At 37.7% G+C, this 15593-nt stretch overlaps 1 protein-coding gene and 1 long non-coding RNA gene across 2 annotated transcripts in view; one reads left to right on the top strand and one right to left on the bottom strand.

Annotated features, from left to right (window-relative positions):
* Positions 1-15593, top strand: part of SLC39A10 (solute carrier family 39 member 10) — a 133232-nt gene that overhangs the window by 29561 nt on the left and 88078 nt on the right. The window lies entirely within an intron of this gene.
* On the bottom strand, positions 2790-5911 carry LOC137225807 (uncharacterized). Its single transcript, XR_010944033.1, has 3 exons — positions 5804-5911; positions 4968-4994; positions 2790-3091 (listed from the first exon to the last, which is right to left on the bottom strand). It is a non-coding gene; the product is annotated as an uncharacterized lncRNA (long non-coding RNA).

Here is a 15593-nt window from a genome sequence, read left to right as displayed (position 1 = left end):
AGCAAAAACTCAGCAATCCCAAACCTGAAAACCTGGATGATTCTACCTGACAGACCAATGAGCCTCCAATATTGAAAGAAGTCCTTTTAGTCTGTGGTATAATTTCAAATTCTTATTTACTCTACATTCAGCAAACTGAGAATCCTACTAGTAAAAAGTAAATAACAAAGCACACCACCTTGGAATTCTGCATGTCTTTGACTGCAAAGAATCTTTAGCAATACTGCAACTAAAGACCCAGGTACAATTCTTTCAATAACAAATTCTGACTTAATTTGAAAGTAAATAAACTAATTTCAGACTATACGTTTCAGAAGGAATAAGGCATGAAGAATTTAAATCTTGTTCAGTGCTTTTCTTCCACAGAGACAAACGAAAATGAGATGGGGGAGAAAAGTCCTGTAAAGAAAAAGTATTCAGTCAGCTTTTGAGTTCTTTGGTGTAAAGAACTGGTCATCAGAGTGAAATTTTACTAATCATTGGATTCTGGTCTGCTCATTTAGTTTCCATCTTGTATAAGCAGAACATCATGTATTTGCATGTTCCTTTATTTGAAGTGATTCCACGTTTAGGGTCAGTTATACCTTGAGAGGCTTTGTGCTTGCTTATTATTCCTGGTATAACAGAAATATTAGCCAATGTGCCTTTAAAGCTTAAAAGACCAGCAAATGTAATTCAGTGTCTAAGTTTTTAAATTCTTTTGGTTATCTTATTTGGCATTTAACCGACCTTTTTACTAACTTCACTTTTTACTTAAATGAGTAAATTTTATTTTTTCTGCAGGTATTTGAATCCATAATGACAATTTTGTAGATGCTTATACATGCTTTGAGAAAGTGTGTTGTGTGTGTTCATAACTTAAAGAAAATCAATATCTGTCTCATGTGCGCCAATTTAGAAGTATTCACCTAACACATCGAGGTATTATTCTATGCCACAGAAAAGATGAGTCATCAGCCTCTGCCCTCAAAGACATGACCATCTATTTTAGCTAATTTAATTTACAATTTATGTTCTTTTCATAGGATGAAAGATTAATAAGCTCTGCGTGTACTGAGTAGGCACCTTGCCCGAGCAGTTAGGAGATAAAAGGATTTTGAAGTCAGATGGACCTGGGCTTGAACCCTGGCTGTGCACACTTAAGACTTTTGTTCCTTGGAGGCTGAGATTTCCACTTACAAAATGTGGGTGCTGATTTTTAGCTTACAGAGGTGTCAAGAGGGTTAAGTGTGATAATGCATATAAAACACCTGTCACGTAGCTAAGCCCTACATTTTTAGCCTCCCCCGCCCCCGTATATGTTATTTCAATGAAATGCTCAGCTTTAACATTGTCCATAATTTCCTCCATTAATTTTGGTCTAGGATTTTAAAATAATTTCGTAAATGCAACCAGGTTGTAATTGGAGTACTTTGGGAGGTGAATGAGGCGCAATCTAGTTGTTTAAAATTCGAAGACCACATAGGAATGCCAGAGCATGAAGCTCAAAAGCCCAGCCACAACCCTTCACACATTTATCACCAGTCACAGCCTCCGCTGTTAGAAATGATCTGCCAGCGCTGGGAGTGTCCCTAGGGAGAACAACAGGAGAAGAGGATTCATCGTGTTTCTAAAAAACCTGGAGAAAAGTGGTGAAGGAGATACAGATTTGTTTTGCCAGTGTTCTATTTAGAAAAGAAAAAAAAAGGGCACATAAATTACATCGATAGAATTTGACTAGAAATAAATATTGGGACTTCTCACCCTTCTGCTCCCAATTTACCAGATCCATTGTGTAGTTTTTCACGGAGAGAACACAAAGGGAAGTCCTTTCATTCCTAGCCAGCTCTTTGCCCATAGCCCTCCCTCCTTTTCCCATTCTGTTTAATCGAGTTGAACCATAAAGAAAGTAAACTTGAGGCCAAACTTTAATTCTCTACCTGAAACCCAGATAGTCGGTTTCCTCTTTGTCCTACTGGTCACTCTTTGAAACAATCTCCCTCAAAAGAGAATCAGGGTACTTCCTACAATGATTGGGGAGACAGAAGGGTGTCCCTAATCAAGAAATTCTGAAACTTAACTGAAGTCCTCAAACCCTACTAGTCTGGGGGGGAGACTTTGTCATTCTTTAATTCTCCTCTTTCCACATTTCATGCCTAATGATTTAGGGAACGTTAAAAAAGAAAACCCTGGATGAAGGGTTATTTTACTGTATTTTTTAAAGTGGGACCATCTCTTTCATTTTTGTTGAATCTATTGGTATTTTGGTGGAGGCTTTCTAGCTTGTTTTTCTTCCTCCACTGTGATTTTCTTTTAATTTCATTTAAGACAATTTAAATTGCAAAATAACGTACACAAAGTGCACAAATCTTAACGTATAGATAGCTCAGTGAATTTTTTTTTTTTTTTCGATACGCGGGCCTCACTGCTGGGGCCCCTCCCGCTGCGGAGCACAGGCTCTGGACGCGCAGGCCCAGCGGCCATGGCTCACCGGCCCAGCCGCTCTGCGGCATGTGGGATCCTCCCGGACCGGGGCACGAACCCATGTCCCCTATATCGACAGGCGGACTCTCAACCACTGCGCCACCAGGGAAGCCCGCAGATAGCTCAGTGAATTTTTATATATTGCTATACCTGTATACTTCAACCAGAACAAGATCTTAGGATATTTTTAGCACTCATGGAAGGCTCCCTGGTGTCACTTTCCATTCAATTAAGCCCTCCATGGTAAACAGTCTTCTGACTTCTAAATTTTGCCTGATTTTGAACTTCCCATAAATGAAACCATAACTGTGTACTTTTTTGGCATATGGTTTATTTTGAGCAAAATTAAGTCAGTGATATTCATTCATACTGTTCCATATATCAATAATTTTTTCTTTTGTTTTATAGTATTCCATTGTGTGAATATACCACAATATATCTTTCCCTGTTGATGAATATTTGTGTTGTTTCCATTATTTGGCTGTTTTTAGTAAAGCTGCCTTGAACATCTCCGCTGTGGATTCTTAATTTTCTCCAGGCCCCTTCTCTGTAGGATTGTGATGAGTAGAATTGTGGGGAGGATTTACATGCACAAGTTAATCTTGCTCCAGGTTCATTCTTCAGATTACTTTGGTACAAGGAAGGAAGGAAGGAAGGGAGGAAGGGAGGAAGGAGAGAGAAAGAAAGAAAGAAAGAAAAAGAAAGAAAGAGGGAGGGAGGGATGGAGGCAGGAAGGAAGGGAGGAAGAAAGAAAGAGAGAGAGAGAAAAGGAAAGAAAGGAAGGGGGAAGGAAGGAAAGAAGGAGGGAAATGTGTAGGCATGTTAGTAAAAAACAAACTCATAATTCTTTGCAATGGCTAAATAAGTAACGCTTCCATGATTACAGACTTCTTTACCTCACTTTTGGAAATAATCCATGCCCTCTTGAAATTACTTAAAGAGCTTTGACATATCCCTTTAAAATGTGATAAAGTCATAGTGTCAAGTGCAAGTTCCAGAGCCAAGTTCACTAGGAAGGTTGGTTGACTTTTGAGTATATTTCCTAAAAGGTTTTTGTTTTTTTAACTTCATGAAGAGTCCAAACAGTTGAACAAATCCCAGAGACTGAGGAAAACAGTGAAATGCAGTTTTAACTATTCACGCTTTATGACGCTCCATTGCTGACTCTTTATCTTTTGATTCCTTATTCCACTTCCCCTAGATTTTTCTGCTTTTGTTGTTACTTAATTTGCTCCCTCAAATGTGAAAAGTCATCAGACATTCAACTTTTCCTTTGAGCCCTAGAATCTACTACGTTAATAAGTTATCTAGACAATTACCTAAACACCATCCCTTTTCAACTTTTATATATAGATCATCTTAGAAACTGGTCAGTTAAAATAATCAGTGCATGGTAAGTAGCAAATTAATTTTCAACAGTTTTTTCTTATTAGAGATTTTCCTTTCTATCATTAAGATTAAGGCTAGTTTTTAATTGTATGTTCATTTTGGGAATGTTGGCTATTTTTAATTGTGTTCTTGTTTAGTTATGGGGAAATATATTCTTTGTAACATCATCACTCAGTGTTTGAAGTCAGAGTATAGTCATTTTCAATTAAGTTCATGCCAAATGATGATTGAGAGATTGCCTGAGAAATCAAATTATATCAAGCCATAGAACCTCCTAAGAGAAACCACTTGGTACGGTAGAATAAATTGCAAATGATATGAAAATAGTGACAAATGGCTGTGCAAACATGGCAAGCCAAATTCTGGACGTCAATTCTTTAACCAAGAAGTGTTAATCTAAAAACAAACAAACAAAATTTGTCAATCTCAGGGTTTTAACAATCATAGGTAAAAATTTTAAATGTGATTAGAATTTGCCTATGACATTTACCCCCAGCATTTAGGGCTGTATGAGTGGAGCTTCTTTGAGTGTTTTGCCTCACCACTCATGCTGGAAACAGTTTTATTTAAAGACAGAATGGAAAGTATATAGGTCAAAGTTAAGAGAGAAAAGGTTAAGTATTTGTGTTAAAGGCGGTGGCCATAGAACTGCATTAGATAAGTATATGAAAGGCTCGTTCTTTGTTACATTGCTTGGAAGGACATTTTTGAGTCTGCTGTGTCTTCTTTAAAAACCACATTAGCAGCTCCATCTGGGAAAGAGTTCTCTGTCCTAACCAACATTCCAAGGCCAACTAGCCCTTTGTTAGCTCTGTAGTTCTGGACTCAGAAAGGCTGAAGTGATAAAAATATAAATTGTGATTCTATTAAGGAAAAAATATCTAGCGAGACCTGGTTTTAAATTCCTGTGATAGTGTTTAGCTTGTTCAAGGTTCGCATTCAACATTTACAATTGGCTCAGTGTTATGGAGGAGAAACCTGTTGATACAGCTCCTTTAAGTGCGATGGGTTTCAAAACAACCCTGCAGATAGCACACATTCCTGTGGTGGGAGTCCGAGGGCGAACCGAAAGCCTTCCCCATTCATTCAAAGAAGGAGAAAGAAACTGAACTTACCTCCCAACAGGTGAAGTTAAGCACGTCCTGTAAGTGGATTGATTTGTTCTATAAATCGAAGTTCTGTTCACAGGGGCCTTAAGAAATATGCTTTCTCACCCGATACCCTTCTATTCCCCTACCTCACCCCGACAGCCCCCAGGCTCACTGCTGGGAAAATATTTATTTCTTCTTCAGAGATGCCTTTCTTCCGCCTTGATTATAGTATTTTTTTTCTTTCTTTTTAGCTCAAAAGGAGAATTTTTCCCCCTTTTCATCCTGCGTGCCTTGTCTGATACATTGTTTCTCTTTTCTTTTGTTACTATGCTCCTGCACATCTTACAAATGTGAGTTTTATATCAAAATAATACAAAATAAATGCATGCTCTAAAATAATAAAGAAATAGTACAGCTCTTCTCAGTGATTATATTCTATGAGCATTTAAACTTTTGAAAGTGCTTAGAAATTTCTTTTTAAAAAAACTATCAAAAAACTTCTTACAGAAAATCATTTTGTGAAGTTTTTTACTTTTGCTCTTATGGATTGTTTATAAAAAATACCTAGTGTGTTTCAGAAATATGCATATTTTAGTGTAGGGAAGGTTCAATAGTTTAAGACTTTAGACTGATTTTTCATTTGCAATTAATCTGTACATTTATCCATAGAGTGGTTTTTATATAATTTTCAGCAGAGGTAGATAAAAACATTACTCAGTGCAACAACTTAAAAAAAAAGAATAACATAAGAGTTGCTGATACTATGCTTTGAAAGCCATGTCCTAGTATTGCCACTTAAAATTTTGGAACTGTTCTCCGACTCTGTAGCAAAGTAGAGGCTTTCTGAGGTGTATCTTTACCTGTTCTGAATTCCTCCCCTTCCCTGTGTTTGGCCCCCCCAGTCTCAGTGGTTCTTGATATTCAAAGACAGGCTCCTGAGCTGCTGACAGTGTCTAGTTGGAGCCATGGGCTGCTCTGACTCATCCACACTTTTATCTTCTGAGACCATTCATTTTAGGAGCAGTGACATCAGTTTTCCAGGAGGCTGGCTAACTAAGACTACCACTGAAGGAATGAAGTTAAAGGACTTGGAATAGCACCTGATTCATAGTAGGAGCTCTATAGGCATTCGTTGGACAAAAGTTTTCAACTCTTTCTTTCGTGCCAGTTATATTTCTAACCAGGTCATGAGGGAGTGAGTTTTCTTTTTGTTTGTATTGCAGTTATAACCCTGGCTTTGAAAATATTGTGACTTGACATGGTCCAAATTAAGTAAATAAGTTTTACTCTAGCATTCCAAGCCCTCCAAACTTTCCTAGCTTTATTTTCAACATACCCTTTATTTTATTTTTTAATTAATTTATTTAAATTTTATTTATTTATCTATTTATTTTTGGCTGAGTTGGGTCTTTTGTTGCTGTGCGCTGGCTTTCTCTAGTTGTGGCGAGCGGGGGCTACACTTTGTTGTGGTGCGCGGGCTTCTCATTGTGGTGGCTTCTTTTGGTGCGGAGCATAGGCTCCAGGTGCGCGGGCTTCAGTAGTTGTGGCACGTGGGCTCTACAGCACAGGCTCAGTAGCTGTGGCGCACAGGCTTATTTGCTCTGCGGCATGTGGGATCTTCCCAGAGCAGGGCTCGAACCTGTATCCCCTGCATTGGCAGGCGGATTCTTAACCACTGCGCCACCAGGGAAGCCCTCAATATACCCTTTAAATTTTGCTTATGGGAGTCGTGAGGGAGGGCTGCTGAGCTGGTGGTGCTCCAAAATCCCTGCCCACCTAAATGAGAGCAGAGTTGCATATTGAACTTTGCTGCACACACGATATTGTTGACTGGGATGGTTTAGCTGAGTGAGACAATTTAAGTAAATAGCCAAAATCTGCATTGAAAAACTTCTGCCTTAAAACAATCTAAGCCTTAGACAAACTCCACTGATTCACCGTTCCCTCCCTAGCAAGTTGGGAGGACCCAGTCACCTTTTGATGGGTTCTACCTAATTTCAATTACTTGCATTCTTGCCAGCAGTATAATTGGAAAAATTAGAACATTTACAACTAGTGGGTATGCGTTTCCTCTGGGAAATGCCGATACTACTTAATGAATGGTCACTCCCTTGGAAAAGGACAAAGTTCTCTAGAGCAGAACTTCTCAAACTTGACAGTGTATACAAGATTCACTGGAGATATTTTCACAGTGCAGATTCTGATGCTGTAAATCCGGGTTGGAGCCTGGGGTTCTGCATTTTTAATGAGTCACAGGTGATGAAAATGCAGCTGGTCCACACTGTTCTTACCTGGGCAGTTTTTTAAAACTGTAGCTGCCTGGGTTCCTCCTCCATTTTATCCTCTTATCCCCTTCCTCACCTATGTTTCTAATTGAATCGGCCTGAGTTATGGCCTGAGCATGGGGATTTTTTTTAATCTCCCAGGTGGTGCTAGTATACAGCCAAGCTGAAGAACTTCTAGATCTTGTTTTTAATCAGTTTCTACTTGACAATCCATCACTTACACGCATCACCTGCCCGGCTCCTGTAGGCATTTGATTTTCTGCATTAAAAATACCCCATCCTTTCTTGAAGAAATCACATCAGTCTTTCAAAACCCCTTTTCAAATATTACTGCATTTTTCAGATACATAATACATTAAAAAAATTCTTCCGGCAGTCACCTTGCCCTAAGTCCCATACAACTTTATTTGTTATCCTAAGGCAAGGACTGGATTCTGCCTTGTAATTATACGTCTATTTATCTTAACCTCCCTAGTTGATAAACTACCTAAAGGCAGACATTGCCTCACCACTTTTATCTTCCCCTGTGGTTTCCCAGGCAGGGCCCCCGCACGGTGCCCTGAACACTTGTGTCTTCACTCAACAAACTTTCATGAGCTGATGTGCCAAGCAGCCTGAGCTATGGTGAGACAAGCAAAAGCAGACAACTTCCTCTCCGCCTCTAGGAGCTTCACAGTCAAATGAGGGAGACAGATAGTCACAAATAATTTACAAAAACTAGCATAAGAGTTCAACCAAGACTTGAGGGAATCTGAACTTTTCCAGATTGGAAAGAAAGTCTTTTGGAGGAAATGATTAAGGCCTGAAGCGTGGCTAGGTGGAGGTGGGGAACGAGGGTAAATAACATTTCAGAGAGAGAAAACTGTAGCATTTGCATGAGTTTTCAAATAAATTAAAAAATTTTTCAATTAGAAAAAGTCTTCCTACCCCATCCTCTGTCCACCCAGGTCCCCAGAGAGGTGCAAACTATTATTAGTGTCTGGTGAATCCTTTCAGAGTCTCTTTAAGCATGTTCAAGCAAATGCACAGTAAGCACTATCTTTTCACCTCTGAACCGTGCTTTTTCCTCCTTAACAATTTGTATTTCTTCTCATTTCAGTACAGAGAGAGCTTCCTTATTTTTCATAAGAAAACACTTGTCTTAAAGCTGAACATTATTTTATTGTGTGCATGTATTAACTAGTATATCCCCAATAGTTGGATTGCTTGCAATATTTTGATACTGCAAACAATGCCGCAATGAATAATCTTGTAATTTAGACGTTTTTCACATATGAAAGTAGATCCGTAAGATCATTTACCAAAAGGGAAATTGTTGACTCATGACCACATGCATGTGTGATTTTGAGAGATATTGTTAGATTGCCTTCCATAAGTATTGTATCATTGTACATTCTCACCAGAAATATGAGACCCCTTTTCCTTACTGCCTCCCATTAGTATGTTATCAAACTTTTCAATGTTTTTCAGATCTAATGGGTAAAAATAATGATGTCTTAATAGTTTGAATTTCTCTTATGAGTGAAGTTGAACATCTTATGATACTTTTAGGAGCCATTTACATTTTTTTTTCTGTAAACTTCCTGTTTTCTTATTCCTTGTCCATTTTAATATTCAGTTGTTTGGTAATTTTCTTGTTGATTTTTAAAAGCTCTTTATGTTTTAAAGATATTACACTTTTTTGATGTGAGTTGCTAATGTCTCCCAGTTCTTGGCATTTACTTACAGTGTTGTGCAGTTTTTTGTTTGTTAGTTGTTTGTTTGCTTGTCTGTTTTTACCTTACAGTTGATTTTGGTTTTGACAGAGTTAAACTTATCAATCTTTCCTATTTTGATTTCAGTATTTTAAGTCATAGTTAGAATGGCCTTCCCTGCTCCAAAACTATACATGAATTCTCCCATGTTACATCCTAGAACATTTATAGCTCTGCCTTTTTACATTTAAGTATTTGATCTTTCTTATACATTTGGTATGTGACATAAAGCATGGATTTGAATGTTTTTGTATGCCCATCCACTGTCAGAATACCATGTATGAAGTAATTTTTTTAAAAAGAGAACTGTGAGAGCACTGAGAAAGAGAAGAAAGACTCAAGTCTAAGAGACCAGTTCTGATGAATTGGGAGATTGGGATTGACATATATACACTAATATGTATAAAATGGATAACTAATAAGAACCTGCTGTATAAGAAAATAAATAAAATAAAATTCAAAAAAAGAAAAGAAAAGAGAGACCAGTTCTAGGGAAATAAAAAGTCATAGGGTACCAAAGCACGTGAAGGGTTAGGGAAATTTAAACATTCAATTTGTGTAGCAAAATGGCCATCGTTTCCATTCCATTACCACCAACTCTTCTCGGTAGACATGACCTTCTCCTTAGAGCATTGTTTCAGGCAGCCACTTCCAAGTAACCAAAATTGACACATTTGCCATCCTTAATGCAGGGTTTGATTTGGGAGGAATAGGGGAGGAAGAGAAGTGGCAAGAGAAGGGGCTGAAAAGGCAGGAGATGTCAGGGTCTTGAATGCATATTAAACAATGGAGACAATGTGATTTTTTTTAAGGCAAAAAATGACTTGGTAAGTGTTTTGAGAAAGGAGGGAATGATGGATTGAAGGAGAGAAATCAAAAGCTATTGTAGTCCAATCCAGAGATGCTGAATACCTGAACTCGGGTAGTAGAGTGAAATAGAGGGGAAGGGCCATATTTAAGAGGTAACTCAGCAGAAGTTGTAAACCAATTAGCTACATGTATGTAGTGAAAGAGAAGCTAGAATAAAAAATTATTGATCCCTCAAACTTGGGCATGTAGTAGTGCTGAGACCTAGACAGAGAACTTAGGAGGAGGAACAGATTTGGGGATGAAAAGACAATAAAAAGAATGAGTTTGATTTTAAGCTTTTAGATCTCAATACTATATTTGAACTCTTTGCATTTGCCTAGCACTGGGCTAAGACTATGATGTATTTAGGACTAGAGAGAAGATTTAATGTTGATTCATACAAGGTAATTACATGAGGAAAGAAAATACATATAGAGAAGCTGGAAAATGACAAGTTTGGTCTATGAATTCCCAGTATGAAAGATGACTGCCTCTGAAATTGTCAGAAAAGATGGACTTGGCAAGTAGAGCATGTAATAATAAGAACAACAAAAGCTGATACAAGTCTACATAAACTAGAACAGGAGGCATGAGTCAGTCTTACAATAATATTTTAGCATTAGTTCCACTTGCCAGTCCCAGCATATTATGTCTGAGCTTGGGCTCCAGGACTTCAGGCATAAAAATCCTAGAGAACATTCAAAAAGCAAGAAAGATAATTAAAGGGTTAGAAATAATAGCTGAGGCATGAAAGTGTACTTGAGTTGGATTGGAGAACAGGAGAACAAATGGGGACTCCATTCACAATAGGTGAAGGCACTAAAGAAATAAGTATTTGCCCAGAGGTCAGAAAGGCAGTAAACTGTAAATTGATATGCATGAGATAATGGGGTAAAACTTCCTGAGATAAAGGTTAAGTATTAGATGATCCTTACGTTTGGTAGTTCAAGTTACCTGGAGGTTGTGAAATCTTCTGTCTATGAATCTTTAAAGCATGGAGAGCATTTAGCAAACACTCTGTACTTAAGGATCCAGTTCCTGATCCTGTCAGCAAAAATCCAGCACAAATCTTGTGCAGGTGGCTGCCATAAGATCCCTCTTCTAGGAGGTCATCTCCACCTTCAGTGCCCCTTCAAGAGCCTTTCGTTATTTAAGGACTATTTTTGAATGATACATGTGAGACAGTAGTTCGGGTGCTAAGGAAGGGGGGGAGGTGAACGAAACAGAAGAAAGAGTGTATCCAAAGTTGACAGAGTGTGGCCCTGCATCAGGTACTGAGCAGCTGGCTGCCCACTTCTAAAACCCACCCTCTTGAAAGTCTGCCTCATGCCACAGTCCCCACTTCCTGAATCCTTCCTCTGTTTCCTCCCAAATTCCTCCTGAGTCTGGTATCTCAGAGGTCAGTGCAGGGCACTGGAGCGTGCCTGCTCCAAACATAAGAAGACAATTCAAGAGTCTGGATTTAATATTTTTCAAATAGAGCACAGACTGTCTGTAGTTTTAGTTTGTCTCAGAATCATTCAAGACGTAATTTATTCATTGGGCTTACTTTTTTCCTTTTGACTATCTGGTGTCTGACTGTCACTAGTGAATGTGACAGCATGATGCTCAATGATGGTGGTTACTGGAGATATATTTTAATAAGAGAGTGACTTATTTTAATTGCTCAGATAGGCAAAATCAGAATATACATCACTTAAGTAGTCTGTTTATGTAATACATGTAGATATACCATGTATTTTTAGATGTTTAGTAATGCAAAATACTTGGAAGGAAAGCTGCTACCAGAATATATGTTTAGAAATTAGCTGAATGTTGTTTAAAGGCATATGTAGAATTGGAAATTGATTGCCATATGGATTGTGAGTTCTTTGATTTCTTTGAAGATAGTGTTTGATGGAGTTAGTGTCCTTGGTACTGAACTCAGCATACAAGCACAGGGCTGTCTCCATCTTTGTAGAAGTCAACCGTGCAGATTTAGAAGCTACCTATAGGACAGGAAGACATATTCCTCCCATGACTTTTATTTACAGATGCTTTGAAGCATCCCCATATCACTTGATTCAATTCTCCAGGTAGAGGACCTGGCAGTAGCAGAAGGATTAAGGAGAAAAGTTGCAGGGCCAGCACAATTGGAAAGATCATTTTACTGGTAAACTTTCCGGCGATTCAGAGATATGCAAACTAACCAGAATAAATTTGTAGCAAAAAGTATGAAGTGACCCAGCACTGGAACAGAGTTTGGCTTGGAAATATAGCTATAAAGGGTGGATTTTTTAACTGTACATGAATAGGCAGATTTGATGACTCTTGGAGAACAGAAAATATAAGGAGTGGGGGGAGGGATCCAGAGCATCCCCAAATTAATTGTGTTTTTATAGAACAATTACCTATGACCGTAATAAATCCAATGACCAACTTCCCAAGCATAGGAAAATATGCTAGGTGCTTTATAAACTTATCCTATTAAATCTTCATAGGTACTTTGTAGTGTAAGGAATATTGTACAGAAGAAAAAACTGAGGCCCAGATAGTTAACAATTTTCCCTACTTAGAAAATGGTGGTGCTTGGATTCAAATTCAAATCTATCTGGTTCCAAATCTGTACTCGTTCCTTATATCACATTGGTCCTTACTATTGTCCCTATTAGTGCACTTTTTACAAAACGAGTGATTTAGACTTTTCCTCTGAAGTTCAAGCATTCCAACACTCCCAGAACTGTTTTGGGTTAAGCAGACCTGCTAAAGTGAACTTTTTCAGTTTGAGGCAGTTAGATGACAACACCAAAACTGTTACTAGTCAGCCACGCCTCCCAGAAACGGGTCAAAGGGATATTTGAAGGACAGAGGGTTTAAAGAGAACTCAAGTGTTTGAAAGAGAAGTTGTAAATAAAGCCAAACAACAGTTTGGACATCACTGATGATATCTGAGTGTGAGAAATGAGCAAAAAGGGCAACAGCAGAGTTTAGGAAGGCTAAATCAGCTGAGCCCAGAAAACATAACTGAAAGAGATACAGGAAATTAAGGGTGAAAGTTTGTCTGTTAATGAATGATGTCACTTTCAGGTAGGATTTGAAATCCATTTGATAAAAAAGTCTTCTGTATTCAAGGGTGTTCTGCCAGATTACACAAGGACATGTGTTTTCTTGACATGATTGAGTGTGAGTGTTCTGTTCCATCAGTAATCTGACTTTTCCCCTAAGTGTAAGTTGCGATATTTAACTATTAATACTTCTGTTTAAGGTTTGTTTAGAATTGCTTCAGTGAACTTAGAAGTTTTTATAAGAACATAGTCTCCTCGCTCTCCCCTCATTCCCCACCACTCCAACCTCGCCCAGTAGTATATAATTTATCTAAATAGATTGTTTCGTAATGATGCATTTTTGTACTAGAAGTAAATGTGTCCTTTCGGGCTCAGTATACATTTCTTTAAACAAAAGAGGCCATATTAAACCAAGTATTTACTGTGAAGCAAACAACCAGTACTCCACACATACAGAGTCTTAAGGAGTAATTTTTATTTTGGTTCTACACCGCCAAAGTTAAAGGCAACCCATTAATGGCATGCTTTAGCTCTCAAAAAGAAGTTTGGCCCTGAAAAGAAAACACTTGGCTTTATAAAATGACTTATTATCAAATTTTAAATGGCGCAAAATGAACATATTATGTTCTATACCTTTATTTATAGTGTTTTTTCTCAGAAACTTCCTTTGAAAATGAAAGAGTCTGAAAACATTGTGAATATACTTTGTAACATTGCAAAAGTATTTCATCAAAGTAAAGATGTTTTAGTCTTTCATTTAAGAAAAGCAAAACTCAAGCAAACAAACAAAAACCCACACATGCACATGTATACACCCTCATAGGTATATTGACTGGGAAAAATTAGACCAAGGATTCAAAACGTAAATAAAGGCTTTGTCATTTCCTGAAAATGTATACTCAGGAAGAAAATAAAGAAGGGAGATTATTCAGTAGTCCAAATCTGGTGACCCTTTCCATTGTATCCATCTGTGAAAGAAGGCCTGTTGTTTCCATGTACTGAAAATGCAAGATGTGGTGATTGCCTACCCAGGAGGGGGGAAGGGCGGATGTTGTACTCATAAATTAGCAATTTATGTGACTATTTGAGAATAGTCATAATCTTTGTCCAGTAAGGCATTAGCAATTTAAAACTTTGCTGACAACTCTGATCAGCCAGTTACATGAGTGCCCCGTCACCACTGTCCATCCCCATCCCCAAGCCATTTATGAAGTACCTATTGTGTGCAAGGCCCTGGGATGAGAGATGAATGAGGAAAATGCATGCCTAAGATAAGATCTTTTGCCCTTCCTGGACTGATTGCTCAAGGACACCAGCAAAGCAGGGATATAAAAAATTGAAGAAAGCTCAGCAAAGATAAAGTATCCAAATTTCTACATACAAAAAATAACTGGAGAGAAGCTCAATTTATGTATGCATGTAAATTTTGTATTTTGCAGTTTACAGCTTGGTATTGACTTTATTTGAACAATACATGAGGAATCACAATCTTTTCAGAGCTCCAGCCCTCAAAAATTCTAAATGAGGCCCTGTCCTTGCCTCCCTTATCTTGAGGAGATGAAAAGCCTCTGATATTTTCTTCTGCTATGTACTCTTCCTTATTTTTTCTCTGGAGATAGCAGTCATATGATCAGAAACGCTAAAATGTGTCAGATTCCCCTTGGGATAAGAAGGCCTCAGTCAGATTTAAGTACTGAGACCCTGGCAGTAGAAAATCTAATTCTGTCTTGATGGTCTGACTGTTTAGTAGGGCTACTCTGCAATTTACCACTTCCTTCTTGATGGCTTTGTTCCTGAAGATTTGAGATGAGAGAATAATGAACATTTTAATTTGACATATGAAAGAGAAAATAATACAAGTACTTATTTTCATGACCACAAAATATAGATTACTAATCTATATAATTTCTTAAAAAATAACCACAACAGCAAGAACAAGCCTTCTATAATTCTGTGGAAATGAAAGTAAAAGAGCTTCCTTTTAAAAACAAAACCACTTCTGGATTTTGGGACGATTTTAGAGATTCTTATTGCAGGGCATAGACAGTAATGAGAGAGTGTCAGTTGGAGAGTAACTGTGCAAAGTGCAGATGAGGGTGAAGTCGATGTCAGGGAAAATATCGTCAATGGGTAATAATTTCCCCAAAGAAAAGAGTTTTCTATACAGTTACTCATCTGTACCTCAGGCTCACAAACTGGCTGGCAAGTTTTAGTGGCAGGAAAATTGATAAATAGTTGTAGCCTGGAGATACAATTTCTCTCCTTGCACATAAATGTCTTCCCATATCCCTTGGCTGTTTTTATCTCCAAGCATTATTAATCTATGTTTCTTGGGAAAAATAAGTTCATGATGATGCATCAGTAAATTTTCAACACCTCAAAGATTGCCTTAAAATTATATTTTAAAATGTTACTTTTCTGAATTAAATTAAGAGTTAACTATTACCTAAGAAAGTAATCAAAATTGGGAGATTTAAACCAAGGATATATATGAATTCCAATTTGCTATGACTCTGGATAATTTATTTTTGATCCATCTCTCAAAAATTTGAATCGGTAGGTTTAGAAATCTGCATTAAAACAAAACAAAACCTCCCTCTATGACTCATAATTACCATAATGATTTATTTAAACAAAATAGCTAAAACTTCAACAATTGTCCATTCTGTTTTTAAATGGAGTAAACAATGAAGATGCTCATTTAACTAAGTGGCCAGT

Source organism: Pseudorca crassidens, chromosome 6, assembly GCF_039906515.1.
Source record: "Pseudorca crassidens isolate mPseCra1 chromosome 6, mPseCra1.hap1, whole genome shotgun sequence".
Lineage (NCBI taxonomy): Eukaryota > Metazoa > Chordata > Mammalia > Artiodactyla > Delphinidae > Pseudorca > Pseudorca crassidens.
This window is presented reverse-complemented; position numbering and strand designations above follow the sequence as displayed.